Source organism: Octopus sinensis, linkage group LG7 (genome assembly GCF_006345805.1).
Source record: "Octopus sinensis linkage group LG7, ASM634580v1, whole genome shotgun sequence".
Classification (NCBI taxonomy): Eukaryota; Metazoa; Mollusca; class Cephalopoda; order Octopoda; family Octopodidae; genus Octopus; species Octopus sinensis.
In genome coordinates, this window is record NC_043003.1 from 34,446,384 (window position 1) to 34,461,124 (window position 14,741).

Sequence of the window (14,741 nt, forward strand, 5' to 3'; positions counted from 1 at the left end):
AATGGACAAATAGATGAAGAGAAAATAAGAAAAACAATTTCAATGTAGCGAAGGAGGGGAGCTTTCGTGCGGAGAGTCGATTTCATTCTGGTCGATACTTCATATTCGAAAATATTCTTGCCAAACCAATGATTTTCTCCTACTTCTGCTTCTTAATAAGACTAAATTTCAGTAGAGCCCAACAGAGGCCAGATCTTGCAAGGAAGAGCAATGTGGAGAGGATAAAGGAAGGTCAAAATGGGAAAGTGGCAAAAACAGATATCACTCTTTCTTGACCTGTAGAAGTTGAAAATAAAGTTGCTAGATCTTTGAAACTACTTTAGAAGAGTATTGTTATTGTTTGTTTTGATAGATTTTTGTTGTTAGATTTTGCTGTTCTTGCTGCTGCTGTCGTATTGATGAAGGTTTTAACGACGACGATGACGATGACGACAGTGGTGGCGGTGGTGGTGGCGGCGGTGGTAGCGGTGGTGGTAGTGGCGGTGGCGGTGGTGGTGGTGCTGGCTGCGGCGGTAGTGGTGGTAGTGGTGGTGATGATGATGGTGGTGGTGGTGGTTGTGAAGATGATGATGATGATGATGATGATGATGATGATGATGATGATGATGATGATGATGATGGTGATGATGATGTGGAAGAAGAAAGGGAGAGGAATTAGGTTGAAGGAGATGAGTACCGAGATGATGGCGAGGAGCAGGATGTAGTGGCGGGAGAAGCTTTATTATTGTCTGAATTGTGAATATATTCCTGTGATGTGCATGTGGATTATCATGTAATAACATTTTATTTTTGCTGTTGTTGTTTATACTGTTTCGTTGTCGTCGTCGTCGTCGTCGTCATCGTTGCACGTTTGTAAAAGCTATTGACTTGGAAAACTTTGGAAATGTTTCAATTCACATCTTCGTCATCGCCGCCGCCGCCGCCGCCGACGTCGTCACCGTCGTCATCGTCATCGTCATTCCTGTTGTTCTCCTTCATCTTCTTCTCCATCTCGCTTGCCAATGTTTCTTTATTGGCTGGGGATTATTCGTTGGTAGTTCCACATAAGGAACAAGGAAGAAGAGAGATTATAATGTGCAGGTGGTGCTGGATCAAGTTCTAGCGTTTGGATCCATACCTCAAGCTGTCATAGGTCATGTGAGTAAGGCATGAGATAACCGAAAGGATTCTTCCACGTGACTGGAAATGACACAGCGTTGTGGGAAGTTAGCTGGAAAAATCTATAATACTCTTAATGCATTAATGTTTATTGTTCATGTAAGACTATTCGCTTTCTCACCGACTTCTTGGCCGATCTTGCAAACACCTACTCAAAATATTAGCAGCAATATGCAGTGAGGTCTTTCGGAAGACAAGTAAGGTTAAGACCTCTACAAAACATCTTATTGATATATTTCAACAACATTTTAGCTTATTTTAGCCTAAACACTTCTGCAATTAATCTCTTGAATGAATAATTATGTGTATAGCTGTTTAGTATTTATCTGTATTTTGGTAATATTTTTACAACTTTTGTAATTATCTATGCAATAAATATACTCTTATATGCAGAGGATTATAGTTGGTCATGAATTTTTTCCCCTATCTTTTGCACAAAATGAGGATTTTGTTGGAAATCGAAAGAACGTGCGTGGCATGGGAATATTTTCAGGTTGAATTTCTGGGCCAATCATGCAGAAAAAATGACATTAGTTACATTATACACAAGATACTTCACACGAAAGTATGTTGCTTGTGTTCTATGTTGTCGCTGAGTATTTTTAGCCCAAGATCAGCTCTGACAGGGCGGTCCTATAATGAAAGGCCGTGCAGCCATAGTTACACTGTCTTCTATTCTTGAAAGTTAACATTATCCAATGTCATCTTTTAGAGGTGACATGGATTTCTCTGCTGTTTTTAGCAGGTTGAACAACCACATACAATATTTTCATTACCTCTTACTGTATATTGTTTGCCAGAAACGGTAAATCATAATAATCCTTTCTATTATAGGCTAGATCGACCCCAGTGCTTAACTGGTACTTATTTCTTCGATTTCGAAATGATGAGAGGAGGGAAATCAAAGTCGGCCTCAGCAGAAGTTGAACTCGGAACATAAAGACGGAAGAAATGCCGCTGTGCATTTTGCCTGGTGTGCCAGGTCGCCGCCTTGGGAAATCATGATAATGATAACTATTAATAAAGAAAGAATCAGTGATAGATTTCTCATATGTACACACACACACACACAGCCAGACACACAGACAGACGCTCACACATACACGGCGCAACACAACACAACAATATACACTCACTAACACTCGAAAAATGAAGTAGTTAGAGATGGGGAGGCAGGACATGGGACCGAGATAACGTAATAAGTAAGTTGTTTAAATATTAGAAGATATTAAATATTAGAACATATATATATATATATATATATATATGTATATATATTAAGAAGAGAAGGCGAGAGGATGTGTAAACGGTAGACACACATACACGCGGAGAACTATAGTTTCGTATGTCCGTGTATATACTAAACTGTGAGTACACATATAAATTTAAGCTTAAGCTACTTTTGATTTAGTCTCTGTAGCTTTCTCATATTTATTCAAGAGAATACATGAGAGTACACAGCCAACTTTTTGATGTTGTAGAATTTCTAAGGGAAAGGACGTCTTTGTGCTCTGTCAAATCGTTCATTCATTCAGCAGCAGATGTAGTTGACGTTTGTATGGAAGATACATCAAATGCTAGTGGCGAACTTATTTTAATGGTCACTTGCTGATAAGCAAATGCACAATAAACTGATCTATTGGTTAAATTCGTGAAGTTCAGATACGTCCAGTCGAGAGATTTAACTGTTGTTCGATTGAGGTCGTATTCCTGACAAATCTTCTTAGGCCCATTTACTAATTTCTAGTGACGATTTGTCAAAGAAAATTCAAACGAGCCTCTGTCAGTTCCTGAAGTATGGTTTTGGTTATATTCAATCTCTCTTTTCTCTTTTTTTTTTTTTTGGAAGCAATAAAACTATCAATGAAGAATACCAAAATTAAAAAAAAACAGGAAAGAGAGAGTAAAAGAAAGAAAAAGTAGGAAGAGTATTAGGTTTAAGGTGACAGGGAAATTTGATATGATATAAAACCTAACAGCTTCACTTCAAACTCTGATAGTAAGTTTTCTTTTATTTGTATCAATATATAGTGTATCAAAAGTGAATAACACAAAAATACTTCAAAAGTGATCGATACTCAAGGAGATTAAATTTAGTCTTTAATATTGCACCATAAATGTGATCAGAAGCGATATTGCTTTAATTCTACATTTGAATGGTTACTCACATTCATGTATTTCACAAGTGCCCCAAATTTATGTACTTCAAAAAGAATCGCAAAATCACACACCACAGGAAATGTATACCGTTGGTGAGTAAACAACAACAACAACAACAACAGAAACAAGAAGAAAAAAAATCACAAGAACAGCAACATGAACTGACATTAGAAAGAATGGCTTTCATAAGGTCTCATCTCTTTCCTTTTATTCAATCAAATAGTGTTTCTTTACTCTCAAGCTATATAAAATCCCGGTGCAGGGATATAAAAAGTTTATAAAAAAAAAATTCAAAGCTTTATCAAGAGACAGGAGCGGATACGCTCTCTACCTCAGGGTAAAAAATTCAAAGAAGCTGTACTTCACAGGCCGGCTTCGGCTGACTGCATTGCCTTTCTATTTTATATGAGATAGCCGGAAGCACAACTAAAGCCGTCCCATTGGTAATGTGATCCCACTAGAGATTCAATTCTGATTTCTCAGATGATACACTCAACTCTAAATGAACTTTCACCCAATTAGCACCAATCTAAAGATTTTTTTATCTTTGCATCTTAAATCATTTCAACACAAGCGTAAACATATACATAATATGCAGACATATATGTATGTATATAAGAAAAAGAGAGAGCGATAGACAAAGATTTGGATACTTAAGTAACACTTTCATATAATCAGTTATCAGTTCGATCCCGTTTCATGTATTATTTTTGTACTCGTTTCTATGAAACCTGCACACGAACTGTACATAAACAACTGCCTAATGTATAACAGTTCTCTACACTTGGAGTTACCTTGCACGAGGGCTTCAGCAACAACGTGTGACTAGGATATGCGTGTGACTAGGATATGCGTGTGACTAGGATATGCGTGACGTTGCTTATATAACATGAAGTAATCTAATATTAAACACCAATGGAAAATTTACCCTGGGTATATATTTACCACGCTGACACTAATGAAAGCTACATACCGCCCATATTTCATTTCTAACATTAACAGGTGTGGCCGTGTGGTAAGGAACTTGCTTCCCAAACCACATAGGCCCGAGTTCAGTCTCACTGCATGGGTACTTTGGGCAGTGTCTTCTACTATATTCTCGGGTCAACCAATGCCTTGTGAGAGTATTTGGTAGACGGAAACTGAAAGAAGCCTGTCGTGTATATATATATATATATATATATATATATATATATATATATATATATATATATATATTATATATATATATATATATATATATATATATATATATATATATATACATATACACAATTGCACAATATATATATATATAATATATATATATATATATATAATATATATATATATTATATATATATATATATATATATATATAGATATGTCGTGTGTGTGAGTCTGCGTGTACGCGTGTGTGCGTGTGTGTGCCTGCGTGTGTGTGTGAGACCACCGTTTGGAAACCAGTGCTGGTATGTTTAATTTTAGCGGTTCGGCAAAAGAGACCGATCAAATAAATACCAGGCTTTAAAAAAACACTAGCACTAAGGTCGATACTTTCCACAAAAAGTTCCTCAAGGCGGTGCCCTAGCATAGCCACGGTCTAATGGCTGAAACAAGTAAACGATAAAATATATTTTTGGTATTATTATTATTGTTGATGCATAACCAATAGTCAACTCTGAAATATAAAGCATGTACGTGATCAACAAACACTTCAGTTGTGAACATACCATCGTTTATTTTTCCCACGTAGTGTATCTAAGACTACATTGTCCACTGTGTTCTTCCTTCTTTTAGATAGTACAGCGAGTTTGAGAGTGATTATTGCAATTTCTGGCAAATCGAGTGATCACATAGAATCCCCTCGTTGGGTTTCGATTCTTTTCTAGCAAAGACGAATGGGGCTATTTGATGTAAACTATTCCTACTCTATATTCTAAGTTATTTGATATAAGCTATGATTGGTGCCAAGAGAGATGAAAAGGTTAGTCAATCTTGTCTTTGAATGTTTGACAGGAAATCACTAAAGTAAATACTGCAAAGTCAGTTCAAGTGCACCAACTAATTCTGCTGCACCAGTGCAACTCACATTCTTTCCGGCCTCCACCTCTCTCTTTCTCTGCTTTCTCTCTCTCTCTCTCTCTCTCTCGCTCTCATACAATTACAAATGCAGGAAGAGAATGAAGTTAAGCAACTCCCGTCCTTTCATTGGAAAATAGGATAGAGATACCTCAGTGCCGTATATGAATGTTCTGGGTGAAAAAAGCATGAAATATGAAACAAAATAGGGTGCGGTCACAAGAAGGATTGAGTACCAAAAGGTATGGTTATTAATAAGGTTTTAGGAAATTAATGCAATTTTGTTTTTCTTTCATATATGTTCTACAGATAAATGGAAAGTAGCAAGAGGAAGAGTTAAAGGTGATGAACATATTCAGAGCCGACATGAAAGCTGGTGGATATTTTAGGAAAAGAGTAGAGTTTGGGGACAGAAGATAAAGAGAAAAGAATAAAGTTCGTAAAATGATATTCAATAAACAGAGGCTTCAAGAAAATAATGAAAAAGAAACGCAATTAAGAGTGTCTACACAAACACACATCTATAACACGCAGGTGTGTGTGTATACATATATACATATATACATACATAGATACATAGATACATATATACATACATACATACAATGCTTAAACACACATACACACACATATAGGCAAATCGAAAATAAAAACAAAAACAGGAAAACAACAAATGTTCAGAAGACGAACACAGTGAATATATTTGATTAAACATAACGGCCCCCACTGTAGTGTTTTCTTTATATCTTTATATATGTATGTATATATATATGTGGTGTGTGTGTGTGTGTGTGTGTGTGTGTGCGTGCGTGTGCATGAGTGTATATGTATGTATGTATGTATGTATGTATGTATGTATGTATGTATGTATGTATGCATATATGTATGTACAATACATACATACAATGAAAGTTGATGTCAGATCATTAACCTCACTCGGTTGATGTTATCCTTCAGTCTAAAAGTGTCAATGACTATTTTCTGGTAGAGTGGGCCGCATCGCCTTTATCAGTGCTTCTTATTCTTGCATGGGAAAGGCTGAATTTATTTACAGCCCCGACATTTGTTCAAGAAAGAATTCCTCAAAATCAGATTATGTGACCACACAAAAACATAAACAATTACTTCAATGGATAGGATTTTGCCTACAAAATTCAGCCACAATTCTTTTGTAAAAGATACTTTGCCAGGGAACCTTATAGCGGGATTAAACCCGAGGTCATGGTACTGTGACGTGTATTTGTAAACGATAAAGTGATACCTGTATTTATTTCTTTACTACCCACAAGGGGCTAAACACAGAGGGGACAAACAAGGACAGACAAACGGATTAAGTCGATTACATGGACCCCAGTGTGTAACTGGTACTTAATTTATCGACCCCGAAAGGATGAAAGGCAAAGTAGACTTCGGCGGAATTTGAACTCAGAACGCTGCGGCGGACGAAATACCGCAAAGCATTTCGCCCGGCGTGTTAACGTTTCTGCCAGCTCACCGCCTTATAAACGATAAAGTGATACCTGTATTATGCACACCGTTCACATTAGTCGGACTAGTGTGTCATCATTTTCATTATTAGTTTTATTTACTACGTCTTGGCTATGTAGGCTCCAGGCTTTTTCAGATGTCTTGTGAATCATCTTAGTGTCTTATCCGGTACTGAAATCGGAACATCTAGGTGACTGCACTGAAGAAAGCTGGAGCGTACACAACCGAAACGTAGCGAAACCAACAACTAAGATGAAGGCACCAGTCCAGTCAAAGTAAACAGTATACATAATATAAATTTCTCATCTCAAAAGTATAGAATTGTACTGTACCTGTTTGTATTATCCTTGTTCCACTACCTAATAAATGTAAACGTAATAATGTATGTATGAATATGAATATGCTAGATTTTTATAACAAACGTAGATTTATGATTTTTATGGTACATGTTATATATTTGAATAAGGTGTTTCTGTTTGCACTGTGTTTATATGACTGTGTTCATTTGCGTGCATTTTAATATTTATATTTTCGTAACTTTCTTCCTCTGAATTCATTTATGATATAGATTTATGTCATTGCAAAAACATTTTGCGTATTCATAGCGGGTTGGAATCGTTTATGACAGCGATTGAAAAGTATCTTGCGGAGGTGTGTTCGTGTGAAATCCATAAAGTATTAGTACTGTATTTTATCGGTGTTCTGTCGATACAGCTGTTTGCCCTTCAGACATTTCTTCTTCCTTCACGTTTCTTGCGATTAGCTGACGCAACATTTTCTTCTTGTTAGAACGTTTTCGCTTCTTTCTTTCATCCAGAAACCTGTCCGTATACATAGTTTTAATTTCAACAGTTTATAGTGGATAGAAATCATTTGTGAAGCAGTAATTTGTTTAACCCTCACTTTTGCATTGGAAAGGTTTTTAATAGACGCATCTAACTTCTCTCTCATATATGTATATGTAATACATAAACATATGTATACACACACATACACGCGCACACATATGTCTATGTCAGTCCGCCTGCCTGTCTGTCTGCCCGTCTGTCTGTCTATCTCCCTCCCTCCCTCCCTCTCTCTCTCTAGATATATATATGCACACACATACACACGCGCGCGTGTGTGTGTGTACAATTTTGTAGGGAGTTACTTCTATGTCATATGTTACGGGTGATTTGTAGATTTGTAAGGTAAAAATCTAGGCACGCACGATTTGAAATCAGAATAAGACCAAGTATTGTGAATTATTCAGCCTATCACTGTCCCGTTCCTTTAATCTATACAAATCCAGATGAATACTTTATCTACCGGGTTTAAACGAGCTTTGTTATGTTACTTATAACAAGTGACACGAAACCGTTTAACTGTCAGAACTTATTTCATAGTTTGGATAAACTTTATAATTCATAACTGACTATGTTATACTTTGTATTCGTTTGGGTATTCGCACCAGTTTTTAACTCTCCTTGTAGGAGTATTTGCAAATCTCTGTTCGTATTGTCCAGAGAAATTTTGATATTGTTTACCATTGACATGAAAATTTTCACACGGATTCTATACTAGCCTTTGTACCGTTATATCACGCATACACAATAATAACCGGGCTTTTACGTGGTTACCAGTTTACTTGTTGCAAAAGCTGTCTGTGTTCATATCAACACTCATCATACAGTCTTTAAAAACAAAAGACAGGTTGAATAACGTAAACCTAAATGCAGTGAATGTTAAGAGCATATGTCAGAAACCATATCCAATTTCAGCCATTCGCCTAGCTGTTCCGGATGGATTAGAAGTGAAGCTCTTGCGTTGCAAAAAATAGTCTGCAAGAGCTGATTGTGTTCTGACTAGTCAGCTGACTTGAACCATATCGCACTTCAAGTCGTGATAGAAGTAGTCGTAAGACGACCGGATTAACGCAAATATAGATAGAGTTTGGATTTGGAAAAGAGAAAGTGTATTTAGAGGATTTGAGTGTCGGACAGCGATACTTGCAAGCCAGGAAAATAACTGATGCAGAAACTTGAGAGGTGCAAATGATTCTTAGATTTTGTCACTACGCAAGAATATAAACAGTCACTCCTTTGGACGGGCTTCTTTAGTTTCCGTCTACCAAATTCAGCCACAATACTTTTGTAAATGATACTTTGCCAGGGATCCGTACAGCGGGATTGAACCTGAAGTCATATCAGTTAGATAATAAATTTGAAGACTACTGAAGTGAAGGTTAGGTCCTAGATAAAAGACGAGACATAATTGAAGAGTTGTTAGTGGGTGACCCGGTCCGAGGAATCCGGAGAGCAGTAGAGGAAGCAGATGTAATAGGAAGATTTTGAATTGGACAAACTGAATGATTTTGTTACCAATATCCAGGAGAGAGAAAGAAAGGGCAAGGAGAGTAGAATCATTATATACACAAAATAACAACTATTGCAGTGAAATTTGAAGAGAGTAGCCCGAGCTGACGAAATGGCTGTAGATAGCAGCGAAAGATTCCTATGTTGGCTCGGAATACGATATGAAGAACGTGGTATGTAGTACGTGTGTCGATGGAAGCTAGGGTAAAAGAAAATCGCCCCGTGAGTTTAATTTTAGTTTTTGGTGACTAAGGAACTGTGGAGGATTCCGTAGCGTCGTAATTTCAGATATCCTGATCTCGGGAGCTTGGTCCAATACTTGTTGTAGAGCGATCATTGTTAAGTGGTGTTGTTATACCGAGTGGTGTAATGTGCTGACCACCAACAAAAGGTGGGAATGCACTACTCCACGACAAGATTATATATAACTGTGACTCAAAATTATACAATATGTATGCACCTATACACACATACACACACACATGCACACAGCTGACGAATTTGTGCCATGTTCGGTGAGATGTGTATATGTGCGTGCGTCCGTGTGAGTATTTTAAGTCCATGTAGATAGATAGATAGATAAATAGATAGATATGTATATAATTATAGATACACACTTCTGTTTGCACATAAGTCTTAGTCGTTGATTGGACTGCAACCATTTCGATGTACCTCTATCATATTCATTATTGGAGACGTATGTTTGTATGTTGTCTCTGAGCTGATAATCACATGGGTCTTTAAAGTACTAAGAAACAAAAGAGGGGAAGGAAACAAAGTGCATAGGGTTCCACTTTTGTAATTGCTAGTTTAAGCTGCCTCTTCTTCGGTGTTTTTTCTCCAATCTTGTCTGCTTTGCTAGTTGGTTATGCTGAGTGACCGGGTACACTATAGTTCACAATTTTTCTTTTTAGTTATTGTATTCAACATAGTACACACAAACTTCCTTCAATTCATATATATATATGTGTGGTGTGTGTGTGTGTGTGTGTGTCTAAAATGGTGTCACGTCATTGATGATGATGATGATGATGATGATACTGTTGCTCTAGTGCTTAATGGTCGCGGTATGGGTGGTGCGAAAATTCTCAGACAGACACTGAAATTATTTTCCTTTCTCTTAACAATATCGCCGCCCTATTTAGATTTGGTTTTTTTGATGTTTGTGTTATTGTCACTCTCACACTGCTTTTTTCTTCTTTTTTCTTTCGTTTTCTTTCTTTCTTCCTTCCTTCTTCTGTTTCTATATTTCTCTTGTTCGTTTTTTTAGTTATTTTTTTATTAATTTTTGTTTTTGTTTATATTCTTGTTTTACTTTTTATTGTTTAATTTTTCTGTCTTTTTTATTGTCATGATTTATAATAGATTTTATAAATAAAAAAAAAATTCTTTATTCATTTATATATTTTTTTCCTCAGATATATTTATTGTTTCCTTTGCTCTCTTTTATATGTACTGTATTTCTGGCTCATACATGTGTGTGTACTTAAGTGTGTATGCATGCTTTATATGTTACATACATACATATACACACATATATATATATATATACACACAAACTCATATATATATATATGTACATACACACACACACACATATATATATATATACATGTATATATAGATATATATATATATATTATATATATATATATATTATATATATATATATATATATATATATATATATATACAGATATACATATATATGCATACTTGTATATATATATAATGTTTAATTTTTAATGTTTATTTGCCTTTGTTTTGTTGGTTTTTATCATTATTATTTGTTTTTTTATTATTCTTGTGCGCCGGGGAACGGCTAACAAATTATAACAAAGACAAGTCAAATTTATATTTCCTTACACACGCACATAGATACACACACACACACACACACGGACGCACACACGCGCGCGCATTTATATTTTCTCTTCTACCTCTTCGTCCTGTGCTTTCTCAATAAACACAGACACTGTCACCTTTCATTTTTCTCTCTCCCATCTCCCCTCCCTCTCACTCTCCTTTTCCACCCCCATCTCTTTCTTTAACTCATACTGTACATTTTGTTTGCTGCTAAGGATTAGCAGTAGCAGCAGTACAGTAGTAGTAGTAGTAGCAGCAGCAGCACAGTAATAGTAGCAGCAGCAGTAGCAGTATAGTAGTAGTAGTAGTAGTGTAGTAGTAGTATAGTAGTAGCAGCAGCACAGCAGCTGCAGCAGCATTAGTAGTAACAATTATAATAGCGTTATTGTTTTGGTCGTGGTTGTTTAATCCCAGGTTAGCTTGGATAGAGAAAATCTGCGACTAAAAACGTTCCTGCTAACAGCCATTTTAGTTTCTAATACAGTATTTGCTTCTTCGTTTCAAATTGCAATTATAAGTCACTATAGGACCACCAACGTCTTAGAAACAACTTAAGTTTGTTAGTTATCGATATAGTTAGTTAGTTTGTTAGTTAGTATATATGTATGTTAGTTATATATGTATGTCTGGTCACTTTCGAGTGCCACTGGTAACATGTAACCCAGTACAACCTGTTGCATGGTCGAGTTATCGGCGACTAAACCGGCAACCCCACGAAACTTGCTTGGTGAGGGGGGGGGGGTGTTTATTGGACACCCTGCGGGATGAAAAACAAAACCCCGCAAAGGGTGGAGGAATTCTTGAGATTCAACGGCCATCCAATAAACGTGTAATTTTTTTTTCTTAAGGCTTAAGGCTGTATCATGCGCGGGGACATAGAAATATATATGTATGTATTCTGCCTGTATGTCTGTGCACACCTATCAATGCAACGTATGCCAGAAGGTTTGGAAATCTAACGGAGGCCATTTTAAGATCCACAAAGATCAGAACTTAACTGCAGCTCTTGGTGGTCCAAATTGGATAGGCAATCTATGTGGGTGTTTTTTCATTGTCAGTTTTAGAAAGCCACATCAGATGAATGATGGTTTTAAGGTGTAGGTACAAGAGGTAGCCAAACTCAGCATAAGGGGTAGACAACCACCATGTATGAAGATTGGTAGGTAGGTAGTGGTGGTATAATCAAGGGTACTTTTTTGCTTTATGTGTATCCGTCTGTGTAAGTGATGGTAAGAACTGGAAAAATTGATAATGAAAAAAAAAACTTTGTCAAGGATTTGGTGGGATGATGTGTGAGGTGGTGTGTGTGAAACAATATTTTTCTTATTGTAAATGCGTTTGTTATTATTGAACCTTGCGAGGGGCATCATGCTGATAATAATAAAAACACGCACTTGTTCCGTTTTTCTGTTACTGTTAGTTAATGGGTTAGTTACTCCGTTAACCAATTAAGCGATCAGCGGTTTTTTTTACTAGTTTTTCAAACTCATTTGTTAAACAATTAGTCAAACAAATCGTTCAAATGTTCAGTATAGTTAGTGTTGTCATTTCATTTCTCTCCTTATTTTGTCTATTATTGTTGTTGATTTATTGGTAGGACTGAACACGAAACTTCAGTGGAAATATATATTGTGAATGGGAATGATAATCATTAGTTTCAAATATATTTGACAGCCACAAATTTTTGTTGGATGGGTTACTCGTACTTTAATTACAGTACTTTAATGGGTCTTTATTTCACCGACTCCAGTAAGAAAAGGATGAAACATTAAGTAAGTAAACCTTGAAGGTATGTGAACACAGAATTTAAAGAGCTAGAAAATATTTTGTCCAACGTTCTGATTGCCATCACAACTTGGTGGTATCGAAAATTCAGTAGTTTCTTCTTTCCTTTACCCCGTGACATCCTTTTCAGCAGGCATTTCCTCAAATACATTCTATTATTGATCACCCGGTTCATTTTCGGATACAGCTATTATGTTGTGCTATATCATTCAACCAGCTTTTTTTTAACACGCTACAATGTTATTTTACGAGAAGAATTTTGCTGCTATTTCTAGTTGATCGAGCGACAGGCTTGTGAAACAGCAAAAGGTTTTTAGCACAGGTAAGATCTCTGTCATACTAATAGGTAGATGCTTATGATCTTAGGTGGCATATCACAGATAAACTCATTATGTTCAATTTTAGGGTCGATAAAATAAGCACCTGATCGGCTGGAACAAGGAGGAAAAGAAGGAGTGTAGAGGGAACAGACACAAAGTGCTTTACAATTATTTATTTTTATTATTATTTATTTTTTTGTCATAAAGATTTTGGTTTTCTTAAACAAACTTATCTCCCTACTCAACTTGTCATCAACAAGATCTCGGTTAGATGTCACCGAAGTTATGTTTTGATAGCCTGCAGGTCGAGTAATTCCCCCCCCGTATGTTTCTATATAGGTGTCACTGGATCAGTGGGAAAGGGCTGTGGTGGTGGTGGTGGTGGTGGGGGTTAAGTGGAAATAACAGGTGGGGAAAGAGTCAGATAATAATAATAATAATAGTAATAATAATAATAATAATAATAATAATAATAATAATATAATAATATGATAATGATAATAATAATATGATAATAATGATAATAATAATATAATAAAAATAAAAATAAAAATAAAAATAAAAATAATAAAAATAACAATAATAACAATAATAATAATATAATAACAATAAAAGATTAAATAAATACATGAGTAAATGAATGTACACAAATCCGCTTCATAAAGCGGAAGAGACGGAAATAAAAAGGCGAGCAATGAAAATACTACTTTACACACAACATATAGACACACACAATCAAAAACAGGCACACAACATACCACGGGCGCGCACGCGCACATAGACACACACAGACACACATAACGCACAAACACACACACACACACACACACACACACACACACACACACACACACACACACACATTGCACCTTGTTAACGAAGGACATTCACAGTATTCAAAGCATATTATAGAGCATACTGTTTATTAAAAAATGAATTCTATTTTTTATTTTCGCCACCCGTGATATACGATAATTCGATATTCAGACGAGAATTGTCTTCTTTTTGGTATTCAAGATCGTCTTGTGTAATCTTGAGGCATTTTATTTTCTTGTCTATCGGTATAGTTTCCAACCAACTGGTTCCAAACTTTCTGGATATAACATTTAACTTAACTACAGAAACATATTTCCCGTACAGAAAATCGAAGTGCTGCTGCACAAACGTGCATACATGGAGGCACATACACATAAATATGTCCGCTTATATAATATATTATATATATATATATATATATATATATATATATATATATATATATATATATAATATGTATATGTATATAATATATATATATATATTATATTATGTATATGTAGAATATATATATATATATATATATATATTAATATATATATATATGTATGATGTATTATAACATATGTATATTACATATATATACATATTAATGTTATATTAAATAATATATATATACAAGGTTTACGACTGTCCAGCTTCACTAAGTTAAGAACATGAAGCAGGAATCACTACAATTACGACCGACAAAACAATGTTCGACGAATAAACACCACTCTCTACAATGAAACCA

General features: G+C 35.6%; 1 protein-coding gene and 1 long non-coding RNA gene across 2 annotated transcripts in view; one reads left to right on the plus strand and one right to left on the minus strand.

Annotated features, from left to right (window-relative positions):
• The window catches only part of LOC118764215, a 14,994-nt gene extending 13,881 nt beyond the window's left edge, over positions 1-1,113 (plus strand). Inside the window, exon 3 of the long non-coding RNA XR_005000006.1 lies at positions 1,103-1,113. This is a non-coding gene — a long non-coding RNA (uncharacterized LOC118764215). The remainder of the gene's footprint in view (positions 1-1,102) is intronic.
• The window catches only part of LOC115214378 (uncharacterized membrane protein DDB_G0293934), a 321,487-nt gene that overhangs the window by 73,966 nt on the left and 232,780 nt on the right, over positions 1-14,741 (minus strand). The window lies entirely within an intron of this gene.